The sequence below is a fragment of the Gavialis gangeticus genome, unplaced genomic scaffold, assembly GCF_001723915.1.
Source record: "Gavialis gangeticus isolate Ggan-Ray unplaced genomic scaffold, GavGan_comp1, whole genome shotgun sequence".
Classification (NCBI taxonomy): domain Eukaryota; kingdom Metazoa; phylum Chordata; order Crocodylia; family Gavialidae; genus Gavialis; species Gavialis gangeticus.
Window position 1 is genome coordinate 136,276,376 of NW_017729025.1, and position 13,938 is coordinate 136,290,313.

General features: G+C 48.3%; 1 protein-coding gene across 5 annotated transcripts in view; it reads left to right on the plus strand.

Annotated features, from left to right (window-relative positions):
• Nucleotides 1-372: 372 nt before the first annotated feature.
• The window catches only part of STK33 (serine/threonine kinase 33), a 111,637-nt gene continuing 98,071 nt past the window's right edge, over nucleotides 373-13,938 (plus strand). The window contains exon 1 of one of the 5 annotated variants that reach the window (XM_019519619.1): nucleotides 373-430. The gene's annotated coding sequence lies outside the window, so the exon portion shown is untranslated. The remainder of the gene's footprint in view (nucleotides 431-13,938) is intronic. The other 4 variants (XM_019519615.1, XM_019519613.1, XM_019519618.1 and 1 more) reach the window with 4 other exon arrangements.

Below are 13,938 nucleotides of genomic sequence, written 5' to 3' on the forward strand. Positions count from 1 at the left end.
CCATGCAGCGACAGGTGGACAGACACAGCACACGTTTTAGCGAGCCTCGCCTCGCCTCCCCCATGTAGCTCTGTCCAACCCTGTCGGGCTGCAGCTGCGGGTACAGCTCTGTGCTCTGCTCAGTCTGTGCGGTGCACCTCTCCGGGGGGGAACGTGTCCCGCCGGCCGCCAAGAGCAGCAGGGACCCCGGCCTTTCCCCCTCGCCCAGGCGGCTCCTGAGCGCCTGGCTGAGCCACGGGGTCCCCCGGGCCGGGAGCAGGGGCCGGGGGCAGCTCCTCCCCCGCTCGCTGCAGCTGTCCGGCCCCGGGGGGAGGGGTAGGGGGCGGGGAACGGCTTCGAGCTCGGCTGCGCGTATCTCCGCGCGGCCCCAGTCCCCCCGGCGGCCCCGGGCCCAAAGTTTGGGCAAGTGAAGAGCGGCGGCGAGAAGCGGGTGAGTGCGCGGCGCGGGGGGGTGGGGAGAGGGGAGAAGGGGGCTCCGCCAGGCCCGCCCATCTGTCCGGCCGGGAGCCGCGAGTTGTGCGGTTGTCATGGCGACGCGGCGGATGCCGGCAGCGGGGCCCGGGGGTGGGGGCGCGTCGCCCGGGGCAGGTCTCTTGCCCTGCCCCCCGGGGCGGCAGACACCGCTCGGCTCCCCGCCCCACCCCCGCCGCGCGTGCCCCGAGCAGAAGGGGGGGGGGCGAGCCCATGCGGCACTAATGGGGGCGACCCCCTGAGGTGCTAAAGGGAAGAGGGGCGCAACCCCGAGGCACGAAGACTGGGAGAGGGGGTGGCTCTTGGAGCATTGCGGAGCCCTCTCGTGGGGCACCGGGGAGGGCTGCTGGGAAGCTCTGGGTTTCTCTGGCCCCGGGGCTGGATCCCAGTGGGGTTAGGTGGGGCTCTTGCCCCTGCTGAGGGGTGGCGGGAGCAGTGCAACTGTGCGGGAGCTGCAGAGCTATGCTTTAGCCCAGCGGTGCCCGTGGGTGCTGTGGGTAAAACTTCAAAGTAAAGGGAAGAAGTTACAGATCTAATGCAATTTTAAGTAATGGATGAGATGATCTATTCTAAGTTCTACACTTGCTTCTTTTTCTTTTAAATTTGAATGTGCCTTTGGGCACTTAAACGTTGGGAACCAATGCTTTAGCCCAACGGTCTGAACATGGTGCAGGCAGTTGGGGTTTCTTAGGGCTGGGTGCTCTAGCTGTGGCCCTCAGGCCGCATTTGTCCCATGAAGCCCCGGCATGCAGCTTGTGGGGCTCCTCACCAGCCGGGGAGCGGTGGCAGTGAATTCAGCCACCCTCCCTGGCTGCCAAGCCCCAGAACCTGCGGGGCGGGTCCGCGCTGAGCCATGCTGCCTTCATCACCTCCTCCCTGCACTGCCGGTTTGGGTGGGGCTGAGCCATGCTGCTTTTCCCTGCAGGGACAGGCCATGCCCACGCAGCTGAATCAGGCCCCTCTGGTTCACTGGCCCATAGACGAAATGGGCAGTGCCTGTGTGGCCTGCCAGGCCAGAAAGTTGAGCACCTCTGTCTTAGGGCAATATCTTGTATTGGACCAGCTGTGTGGCTGGGATAAAGTTAGACAAGCTTTCGAATGGAAGACATTCTTGCTCAGGTCTCCAAATGTAGGAAGCCAGGTACAGCAAGTAAAGCACCGTGCCAGGGGAGGGGGTGAGAGAAATTCTCAGGTGTAGCAGACACAGCATTAGCAAAAACAAAGAAGCTAAGTACTGGGAGATCAGGGCCTATATGGCTTTCTGTATTCAGAGACCTGAGGAAGCATGTCTTGCATTCGAAAGCTTATCTATCTTTATCCCAATTATATAGTTGCTCCATTACAAGATATCACCCTAAGAAATTCTTGCCTCTCACTTGACTTCATGGCTCATTAAAACCTGCCCAATCCCTTCTAAACTCTTCACTCCACAGGTGTTAATGCCTCTCTCTTCTTTCTTAACTGTCTTGATGTTCCACCAGTTCTGATGCCTGTATCCTGCTCTTGGTCATGGAGCTCCTATTTCACAGCCCTGCAGATTTGTTTTTAACTTGTTCCAATGAAGTAATATGTGTGTTTGCTTCAAACTTAAACTGAGTAATACAGCCCTAGGCCCCTAATGTATTAGTAAAGCTTCCAGTTTATTTTTAATGGGAGCAAAGTATGTGTTATTTTATATGTGGTGATTCATAGATTGTAAGACTGGAAGGGACCTTGGAAGATCATCGGGTCCAGCCCCTTGCACCAAGCAGGAAAGATAACTGGGGGTCAGATGACCCCAGCAAGGTGACTGTCTAGTCTCCTCTTGAAGATTCCCAGCGTAGGTGATTGCACCACCTCTGGAGGGAGCTCATTCCACAGTCTGGACACCCTGACTGAAGAAGTTTTTCCTAATATTGAGCCTGAATTGATCTCCCAGGAGTTTGTGGCCATTACTCCTGGTTTTCCCCTCAGGTGCCCTGGTGAACAGTTGTGCACCAAACCCTTGATGTACTCCCCTAGTGTAATGGTAAGCTGCTACCAGGTCCCCTCTCAGCCTTCTTTTCCTGAGGCTGAAGAGTCCCAGATCCCTCAGCCTTTCTTCATGTGGCTTGCCTTTTAAGACTCTGATCATACGGGTGGCTCTTCTTTGGACTCTCTCAAGCTTGCCCACATCCTTGTTAAAGTGTGGTGCCCAGAACTGGATGCAGTACTCCAGCTGTGGTCTCACCAATGCTGACTAGAGCAGAAGAATTACCTCCTTAGTTTTGCTGGAGATGCATTCATTGATGCATGCAAGAGTATTATTTGCCCTACTGGCTACAGCATCGCACTGCCAGCTCATATTCATAATGTGGTCTGCTATTACCCCAGGTCCCTTTCATTTGTGGTGCTAGTCAGTTTGGTGCCGCTAAGCCTGTAGGTGTGTTGGGGGTTGCTCGTCCAGAGGTGGAGCACTTTACATTTCTCAACATTGAACTTCATCAGGTTGCAATCTGCCCAACTTGCTAACCTGTCTAGGTCCACCTGTAACTGTAGTATAGTTTATCTTCAAGTGTGATCACGCTTTCCTGTAACTCGGTGTCGGCCGTGAACTTGGCTGGTGAGCTCTTCACCCCCCCACATCCAAATCGTTAATAAAGATGTTTTGCACCACACGAACTGCACCCCCCTTTTTAAAATCCTGTATCTGCCCATGTTTGCACTCCTAGCCATGCTAACATTGCATGGCACCCTGCAGCACCCTTGAAAGGATCTCAAGACAACCTGGTAGAGAACCACTGCCATAACATTGTGCTCCACTTAATTGTGCATCACTTAATTGCTTTAACACAGGCAAGCAAAGTAACCTGTCCCAGAGGATGGGACAACTTTTGTATTATTAAGGGTAGGGATGTGAAAAGTTAAACAATTAATCATTTAACCAATAAGTGCAATGATATCTAGCTAGCTTACTGGGTATTGTTTAGTATGGGGTATGGTCTGGCTGGGAGGGGGAGAAGGGAAGCCACACAGTGCCCCAGCAGGAATGGGAGGGTGGCAGGGCAGGCAGGATGAATGGGGGAAGGGGAGGGCCAGCGGGGACTATTACCTGTAGCCTATGTGGTTAAAGAGGAAAACAGTGGGTAACTTAATGACTTGTCAATTGAGCACTTAGCAGCTGTTCACAGGTGCTCTGTCCCTCCCAATGCAGGGGTTCATGTATATAGGCTTGACACTGCCTCCCCCCCAGCCCCCTCATAGGGCCCCAGGAGTGGCTTCCAGCAGCAGCTTTGTCAGAGCCTCTGTGTTATCAGTTAACCCTTTAATCAATTTAATTAGAGGAGGTTAAGTGGATTTTTTTTAACAATATTTACATCCCTAATTAAGGGCATGGTGCTAGCAAGGGCTGAGTTGTTTTGGAGGGACTGCCATGTAAGACAAAAATGTAAGCATCTGATTCTGCTGCTAAGGTTGAAAGATTATAGGAACTTTAAAAGAAACATACACATCACAAAATATATTTGAATTTGTGCCTATTGAGGCTGCTTTATTGGAAAACATTGTCGCAGAATCCTAGCACTGTGATGTCATAAGTTGAACGTGTAAACTCTTAGCTTTCCTTGTAATGAAACAGGTAGTTGATTTCATGTACCTTTTAAATATAGCATACATGACAACTGTGATTTCTTTTGGTAGTAAAGTTTTCTAAAATGTCAGTTAAGACAACATTATTTTGTCTTAAAATAAGTGTATTTTACTTTTGTTCTCATTTCTTATCTCCTTGCTTTAGATACTTACCAATAGAGAGATCTTGATACTTTTTATATCATTTAGTAATCCATCTCTTTGCTTCATCATAAATTGATTTTACCATAAACTGGCTTCACTTGCTATATTAAAAATATTATTTGCCAGCATACAGTGTGTTATTTCTTTGTTTGTTCACACCTCTCATATTATGGAAAAGGTCATCTCACTTTTACTTCCCTTTTAAGAAAGCATATTGATGATATTTGGTCACTCTCTTTGGTGGTGACTAGGGAGCTAACAAATTACGATGTTGTGATTTTTGCAGAAACTGCCAATTTGGTAATTACAACCCATGAAAAAACCTGGTCCCCATGAAAAAGCAGGAAAACAGCCAGCAAGTGGGGGTGGGTGGGGGGAGCTGCAAACAGAGATGGGAAGCTGTGGCATCCTGAAGCACAGAGGGGGGAAGAGGAGGGAGATCTTTGTGGCGGAGCACGGTTAGCCCTTCCCACACCTATGACTGGCCAAGCGACCCCTGAAGTCCCGCCTCTCCCCCACACCGCTGTGAAAATGGCACTGAACACTGCTCCAGGACCATTAAATTGGGAGGCAGCTGCCCTGAATTAGGTAGGCCCCTAGTGATGACTTGTTTAAATGCAATTGGGTATGCTTGCCCTTCAACATCACTGCTGGCTGTTCTTATCCCCAGCTTGACCATTTAGCTGTGTCATTTTATGGTAACAACAGTAGAAATCTTTGGTTATGTCATCTTGTTGTTCCATGGGTATATACACTATGCACTAACTATAGACCTTACTTTGAAAGGATGGGGTCTATGTCCTCATGTTAAATTAAGAACATGAGTAAGGCTTTGCATTTGTTTGTTTTTTAATACTACACAAAAAAGGCATGGTCTCTTGTCCAAGGCCAAGGCAAATTAACCAGTGGCTACAGTAAACTGAAGTGGTGCTTGCTTTATATTTTGTGACTATAGTAAGGACTAAGTCTAATATTTTTTGAAACATTAAACTGTGTTAAAATAACATTTATTATTGCTGATTTAAAACAGCCATTTAGAATCAAACAAAAAACAATCACAATAGGAGTGAAGTCTATGATTCCATGTCTTACACCATTGAAACTGCGACAGGATCCTTGATCCTCAAAATTGAAATTTTTTCCCATAAAATCTGTTATTTATGAGAAACATCTTGCTCGCAGAAGCTTTGTACATATTTTAGCAACAAAAATAATTTATTAAATTCAGCTTTTTACAAAACAAGGATAATTCAGCGAAGATGTATTTAATAGTTGTTAATGTTTCCGGTTACGGGAGAATGTAGCTAAAATTGTAGGTGCTTTTATAAACAAATAAAGTAGATATAATGATTAGGCATAGTCAAAATTTAAGTAGCAACAGTTTAAAGTGTTTTAATCTGGTTCATCCCAAATCTCTTCATAACCTTTTTTTCCCCCTTGATTCAAAATGGTTGTTTACTTGCATCTTGATCAGGAGGTTGTATGCTATTTAGATATTATTGAAAATAGAAGTTTCAGTCACCTATTACAGTAGATGAATGCATGCTGCCTCCAGGAATTTATTATGGTGTATAAATCTAATTCCAAATCCCTTCTGGAATATTGAACTAAAATAATTTTATGCCTTCAGGGTTTTAGATTAGAAGGGGTAATAAACTAATATAATTAATCATTTTGCCATGGCTGCAGAATAATGGACTAATTCTCTTTCCTAATTTCCACTTCTCATTTTAAATCTCACAGGGAATGCAGCATTATATGAAAAGCAACAAGAAACTGCCAGCTAAAAAAAATTGTATCTTTAGTGTATTTTCAGTATTATAGACCATTATTGTGAGGAAAAGGTGACGGGATTTTGTGCGCTTCCTTAAGGGTGTGATCTTGAATGCTTAAATACATTTAAAAATAAAGATGAATTCATACAAGGAAAAAAAAACTTCTCTGTGCAAGAATCAGTATTCCCTTGCATACAGTATTCTTAAGGATATCCAGCAGGTGGTACCTTAGATTTTCTATCAGTTTCTTCTGTGGTGTTGTTGCAAGCATGTTGTTATATAGCAAGCTTAAATGCTGGACAATCAAGAATTTTTGTGTTTAAATTAATTTCCTAATTTACTGTACATTACTTGGCTATAAAATCTGGTGTCAAATGTCTTTTCTGTATTTTAAGACTAACTTGAGAGACATGACTTCTCTGTCATGTTCAGGGTAGTTCAAAATTAGGAGAAGTTATGCACACTTAATGAAATGCTTCTTTGAAATACAACTGAGAGCCTGCTGTGAGAAAATCAATTTGCAATCAACAGACTTAGTGTACTTGATGCTCAGTTTAGCTCACCCAAGTATTTTGCATTCTTTTTCTATAGTAAAATAAAAGGGTCCTAAGAATTAATTAAAGTGTTAGCATCTGCTCATAGCAGCTTTGCACAAACATTAAGTAGAAGCGGAGCACTTAAAGCCCATGTCAGACTGGGTATGAAGTTTTTACTGCCTTTGTAAGTTATTCAAATACTTTTTAAATGGCACAATTTTTCTTTTTTTCTATACATATTTTTTTCTTTACACTAGAGCAAACACTTGTGTAGATAAAAACATATCCTGATAACTTCCAAATGATTTCTGTTAAGCCCCTTTTCTGAGATGCATTTGTAACATCGGTTGTGCACTCAGCAGTGAATCCTCAAATATCCGAAACCTGGGTCATCAAAACTCATCATTTTAACATGGTGTTCAAACATTTTTTTGGTTCATAGATGAATGAGCTGCTCTGTGAGATTATATTTAATCTACTGTTAAGATTCCTAATGTTGAATCCTGCTAACATCAGTCCCCCCCACAAACCTTAATATTTTTGTCTGTCTTAACATACATATTTTTAAATGTCTTCATAGTAGGTGTGCTAAAATGCCAATCAGAATTAGGATGCCATTATATTGAGGATGTAGAAGTAGACTTGATCCCTGAGCCAAATCTTTAAGGCTTTACTATACTGTGCTGCTCTGTGCTTTCATGTGTTTGTTTTTATCTAATAAATATTTTAGGAAATAAATTGCCAGTCACTTAGGATTAGAACCAGGCCTTGTGTAATGCTCCCAATTATCTAGGGGTGGGATTTTCTTGATTCCACACCAAGTTAGGCTTCCCCTCAACTCGCCTACCATGACTTTGATGATAAACAATTGAATAGGAGGGGTTCAGTGTAATACAGGGGTCCCACTTGGAAATACACATGGATCTGAGAGCATTTGATGAAGAGGGCTCAACCTCCTCTACACCCCCAGCCACACCAGCCATTGGTGTTGAGGCAATGGACTGCTGTGGGGTTCTGGCTTGATTCGGGTTTTGACCTGAGAGAATTCTGAAGGCACTTGCTAGCCTTGTCCAGATTGCTCTCTTGCCTCCTTGCAGACAAGGGGTTAATCTTGGGATTTAGCCCTGACCTTAGGACTCTGCTGGTTCTAGGTGGCCTTCCCTCAAAGAAAAAAAGAACTGCAAAAGAAAGAAATGAAGAGAGACCTATTTCCTTGGAGGGTTGCCTCCATCCTGGCTAATGCCCTTTGTAGACTGCCGGCAACACTCCTAGCTTCCTTAAGCTGCTGGATCTTTTTTTGTAAATGGACTGTTCGGTATATATTGAGCCCTGAGGCTCTGACCTCTCCCTGCCTTGGTGTCCTACGCTTGCCACTGCCTCTGCCATCACTGGTGCAGAGGCATGCTCTCCTTCTCTTCCCCTGTCGCTCCGGGTGTCTTTTAAATCTCCCGTGGCAGTGCCAGGGGCTGACGTCATCAGCCCAGCACCACCTATCTTGATTGACAGCTGGTTCTTAAACTGCAGTGGTGGCACCGTGCATCATTGCTGCCCTGCCACTTCCTGCTCTGGGGCTGAGTTTTGTGTTTTATTGTGGGCTTGTGCAGCCCATTTGGGGTCTCTGAGGCTCCTTTTGTTATGCCTTGTGTTAGGTTTTTGGTCCAATAATTTATCTTTGCCTAGACATCTAGAAGATATCGAATATCTTTACTGGATCATTTTCTAAAATTACTAGAAAAACTAACAAGTCTAAAACTTACCAGGAGTTTGATTTTGTGTGAAGACCTAGAATGGGAGAGGTCTGTGGAAGATTATTATACATTGTAGTTTTGAATTGGATTGTTTCAGACTTTTTGTGTTTTACAAAAATTCTCCCACTTTGAAGGACACTGAGATAGTTTAGGCTTAATTTCAACTGGTGCAGTGCCACTGGAGAAAGGGAGTTATTTCTTCCTGTTAACACTGTTTTAATAACTTTGGCTTTCATTGAAACTTGAGAAAACCTTGCAGATGGAAAGTTTAGAGTAGTGTTAATGTTTTTGTCTCTATAATGTGTTGGAATTCTAACTTGGGTAAACTGATTTTTTTGAGGTAAGAGTGTAACTCATTCCTTGAAGAATTTTGAAGTGGTCAAGATATGAAGTGAACTCCATTCTGACTTATAAAAAATATCCATTTAACCTCCTCTAATTATACTGGTTAAATGGTTAACTGATAACATATACCTAGTCCTGGCTGGGGTGTGTGTGTAGAGCAGGGAGGTCCCAGGGAGCAATGAAGGAAGCTGGAGCCCACACACAGATCCTCTTGGACACTGCTGGCAGCTGCCCCCCAGAGCCTTTGATAGCGGTGGAGGAGGCAGTGGCAAGCCCCACCAGACAGCACAGCCCCCATGAAACTGGGGGTGGCAGCAGCACACAAGGGATCCAGAGCTTACAAAAACTTTTTTTATTTAAATAATTCGGTCCATTACAGAATGAAAGTGTACTAACTCATTCCTTCAGCCAAAATTCAACTGAGGAGGAAGGAAAGAATTCAGATTTGGAGTAATTTTAATTGCATCTGAATGATGTACACCTCTTCAGCAAATTTCTATATGATTAAGAGAGTTATATTTTCTTTAAATAAAATGGTTTACGTCACAAGAACAAGAGGGATAAAGGAAGGAAGAAGCAAGGGGAGGACTAGTACTCATAGTTAGTCTACTCCCTCCCTCCCAGTATGCCGGCAGCTGCAGTGAGGGAGTAGACTATCTATGAGTACTAGGCTTCCCCTTGCTTCTTCCTTCCTTTCTCCCTCCTTCCCTCCCACCTGCCCTGCTACCTTCATGTTCCTCAGGCACTGCACTGCTTACCTTCCCTGCCAGGCTGCGTCCTCTGCTAAACGTTAAGCGGTAATGCATTACCGATATAAATATACTTATTGTTTACATATTTAAAAATGTAACCTTTCACATCTCTTAATTCCAACCCCATCATTTTATGATTCTGTAATACAACTCTTGTTCTTGTGATGTAAACTGTATGTATTGTGGGGAGGGGCTGCCTAAATCCCTACTTCTGGCTTCCTGGGAGCTGGGTGCTCCAGGGCTGCCAAAGTTTTCATTGCTTTTAAAGGCTGCTTTTCCCCAAGCCACTCATCAGCAGGGATCTGGGTTTTTTGTTTGCTGTGGAAAAATATGGATTTTCTCCTTTAAAGGAGAAAACTTGGAAAACAGCGGGTTTCCCATTGCAGACTGGCAGAGTTTCAGCCTGCAAGGGACTGCTTGGGGCTGGAGGGAATGGGAGGAGGGTGATCACACAAAGGGGGCATCACATACGTATGCACGTGGCAGCATGATGGAGGGCAGCTCTTGCAGATCCCCTCAGGTAAATTATAGAAGGAGGACATAGGTGATATGTGGAGGGGCAGGGGGCATAGGCAACGCAGTGGTGAGGTACAGATTGAGGTGGCAGCTGCTTGTGCTGAGCTCCTATGATTAGGGAGGGAGTGGAGCATGGTTAGTGGCTGGGACTGAGGGTGCCGCCCAGTTGAGGTGGTGTGCGGTGCCCTGGGCCAGGGCAGGAACGTATGGCCATGGGCCCCAACTGGGGAGCAGGTCAGAGTCAGGGCAGCTCATTTGGCGGGGAGGTGGTGGGGGGCCAGCTCCCTGTAGCTACACACACTCCCAGGGAGCAGTCAGGTGCCATAGGCAACATGTCTGGGCATAGGTGAGCCATGTGCCCCCCCTCTGATTTATTCACCCACAGTAGGGCATGGGGCTGCAGTCTGGCCAGACCAGGATGAGCAGGAGCCACCTCCTCAGCCCAGTGGGCAGGACCCAGCATGGGGGTGTGTGGAGAGACTCATTGCTAGGATCCCTGTGCCTGCTGTGCTGCCAGCAGTGCAAGGAGAATTGGATCTGGGCAGGGGGCCATGCTGTTCTCACCTTTTCTGATGCTTACATGTCAGGTTGCAGCTGTACCCTTCAGGCCACCTACGCTGCATCCTACCTCACCTCGCTTTTGAGGTAGTCACAGCCTGGCATGTGAGTGGCTAATGGTGAGAGGAGGTGAGTCCAGCATGGCCCCCTCTCCCCCCAGTCCATTATTCCTCGTGCTTCTGGTGGCACACCTGGTGTGGGGGTGTAGCTGCCGGGCCTCGACCAGTCACTCTCGTGCAGCTCTTGCTTGAGTAATTGGTGTTAAGCGCCTCACGGGTTCGTGTCTCCGCCTGAGCTGGTGTTTTCCACCTAAGTCTTCAACCCCGTGCTCTCCTGCCACGACTTGTTGGACCTCAGTGTCCGGGGTCGTTCATCGGGCATGTTCGTTGACCTGCGGTTCTCCCGGTGGTTACTCACAAGCCTCCGCCACCCCTACACCCTGGCCTCACGCCTCCTGTGGAGTGGTGTCCGCATGGCCGACGCCTTTCTCCTGAGACCCCTCAAAGCAGGGCCACCCCAGGGGCTCCGGCACTGTCTACCTAACTTAAGGACCTGCTTCCTTCCAGTACCCCTGGAGCCTGGGAAGACAACTCGAAGAAAAAAAATGCCCCAACACAATCCCTGGGCTCCCTGCCCCTTTAACTTCCCTTCTACCCCTCCCGGGTCTCTAGGGGGGCACGGAGTGTCTTATCCCTTAGTTTTTGTCTGGTTTCCTGCCTACTCCAAGGCACCTCCAGGTCCGGCGGTGATATCCGCCCTGACGGCAACCCTTCCAGGGTTTCCCCGTAGTCCTCCTCTCCTGGGTCGGACTTCCTCAGGTGTCCCACCGTCCCCACACTCCCACCTGCAGTTCACTCTGTCTCCCTGGGTCATTCCAACGCTACCTTTGGGTGATGTTCCTGGTGTCCCTTTGTCATCCTATCTGAGGTGCCGTCGAGGTGATCCTCCTCTTCCTGCCTGCACTCGTCCTGGTTGGTCCTGATCCCTGGGTTCCGTGGGCAGGGATGCCTCTGCTATCGGCGTTAGCCACGGCTCTGCTCCCTGATTCCCCGCCGGCTCTGCAGCGTGCACCACCATTTTTATCTTTGCCGGCCGGCATTCGGCGCTGACATCACCGGCCGGCTGCTGCTGGATAAACAGGCAGCTGACGAGCCGCGCGGGCTCTGCCTTCCGCCCCTCGTGTACTGCTCTCCGAGCTGCCAGTAAGTATTCGCCCTTATGGTGCGTCCTGGGACAGGGGCTCCCAGTGGTGGCGGCAGCAGCAATGAGTCTCACCTCTCCATTCTGGCCAGGCTGCAGCCCTATGCCCCTCTGTGGGGGGGTATGGGTTCCCCATGGCACCCTGATGCATCACCTATGGCATCGCCTACAGTTGGGCACTCCCTCTGCCCCATAGACAGGGCCTGGGCCCTGGGGGCAGGGGCAACAGGTTGGGGTTGAGGGGCACCAGCAGGGCAGGGGTGGGGGTCTGTGGATTGAGAGTGAGCGCCATTTGTGGGAAGTGGGTGGAGGCCTACAGGTTGGGAGTGAGGGGCACCGGCAAGGCCAGGGGCTGTGGGTCAGGAGTGAGAGGCACTGGTGGGGATGGTTGTCTGCGTGTTGGAATGAGGGGCACAAGCAGGGCTTGGGGGTCTGTGCCTTGGGAGTGAGAGGCACCGGCATATCAGGGCTGCTCAATGCCAGAGTGGCAGGGGGGCAGCGTTAGCTGGGCCCATGTCCTGGTGAGTGAAGGGGGCAGTGCAAACTCTGACTTTCTATGATAAAAACCCCAACATCAGATGTTAAAATATATAGCTATTCAGAGTTTATTGTATTATAATGACTGAGGCACTGGTAGGCTTTCAAGTTGCTTTAAAACTGTAAATATATCAATCAGGACTCATAGTAGAGATGATATTTTTTATTAGACCAACAAGACTTTTGCCAAAAAAAATCTTTAATTGCAAGCTTTCGGGCACAGATGCCCTTCATCAGGCATTGGAGAAAAGATTGTAGAAGTTCTTCTGGGTAGAAATGAAAGTTCATATTTCATAGCATTTCACAGAGGAGTCAATAGATGAAAAACTTCTCTGGGCAGTCAGTTCATAGCTGGTATGGAGCCTCTCACCTCCTGCGAGGATATGTGATGATGCAAATTACCTTTAAACAAAGGCAGGAGCAGGATCTCAGGTTTTAGGTGGTCATGATTGCTTCCTGCTTGGGAGAATATGAAGATTTCTTTTTAAAAAATGTATCAATAAATATATCAACATTGATACATTGAACATTGGGTTCAGCTGATACCTATGTAAGTGGCATTTAATTTTAATCATGGCAAAACATGGATTTTGGGTTTTCTAATTAGAGAATTTAGGATTTTTTTAAAATTGAGAAGTGTAATTTTTAAACAGAGAGAACCAGGATCTCTGCTCATCAGTTTATTTCAGTTCCTGGCAGTGTACCCAGGTTACATCCCAGGGTGATTTGGGAGTGAAGTGCTAGTCAGGTTTTTGGGGGAGCTACCTGGACACCTGCTTCTCCCTTTCCAGGGGCTGGGTATTCCAAGGTTCTGGCTTTTCTGTCCCTTTTGTGTTGTTTACATTTTCTTTTGACGTGGATAGTGTTCCATGTTTTCAGTTTTTATTTTCAAAAAAAATTTTGGGAATTTTTCAAGGGAAGATAATACGTTTCTGCAGTGGTGAGGGAGGGAGGGACTGGAGTAAGGCTGGGACTAGTGAAGGGGCAGGGGGAGGGGTGTGGCGCAGCCCGTTGGGTGCTCTCAAGGTTGCAGCAAGGAACAAAGCATGGGGAGCTGTCAGTGGGTGTGCGGTGCAGAGTGGGGGGCATGCCTCTTGCTGCAGTGTGGTTCCCAAGAGGGCTGCGGCCTAGAGCTGTGCTGGGCTGTGCCAAGGGGGTTGCGTGCCCCCAGATCTATACACAGGACAAGAGCAGGCTGCCGCCTGCCCTGAGCACCGGGAAGAGCCTGATGCTGCCACCAGCCCTAGCCAACAGCAGCAGCCTGCTCTCATTCCACATGCAGATCTGGGGGCATATGACCCCCGAGAAGAGCCCGGGGCAGCCCCACAGTCCTCCCAGGGGGCGCATAGCAGCAAGAGCCATGCCTCCCGTGTCCCGCACCCAGTGACAGCTCCCCTCACTTTGCTCCTGCTGCAGCCCCAGGGGTGGCTGACGGGCTGCGCTATGCCCCTTCCACCAGGCTGCCCTGGCGCTTGGGGGAAGGGCAGAGTGGCACATGGCTAGATGCAGCGGGGGTGGGGGGACCCAACTGTGGCGGGTGCAGGGATCCCACCTCAGGAACACAGCTGGGTATTTGTATCCCTCCGCTGTTTCCACCATGTGAGGCGGGCCAGTAGGGGGTGCACCTGCGTCGAGCCGCCCACCTCCCTGCGCCCGACCACCTTCCAGGCTCTGAATACCTCCCTAGGGGCGCCTTATGTCTGGCCGACCCCTCTCCCGGAGCACACTCGCTAGTCTGGGGGTAACGTGC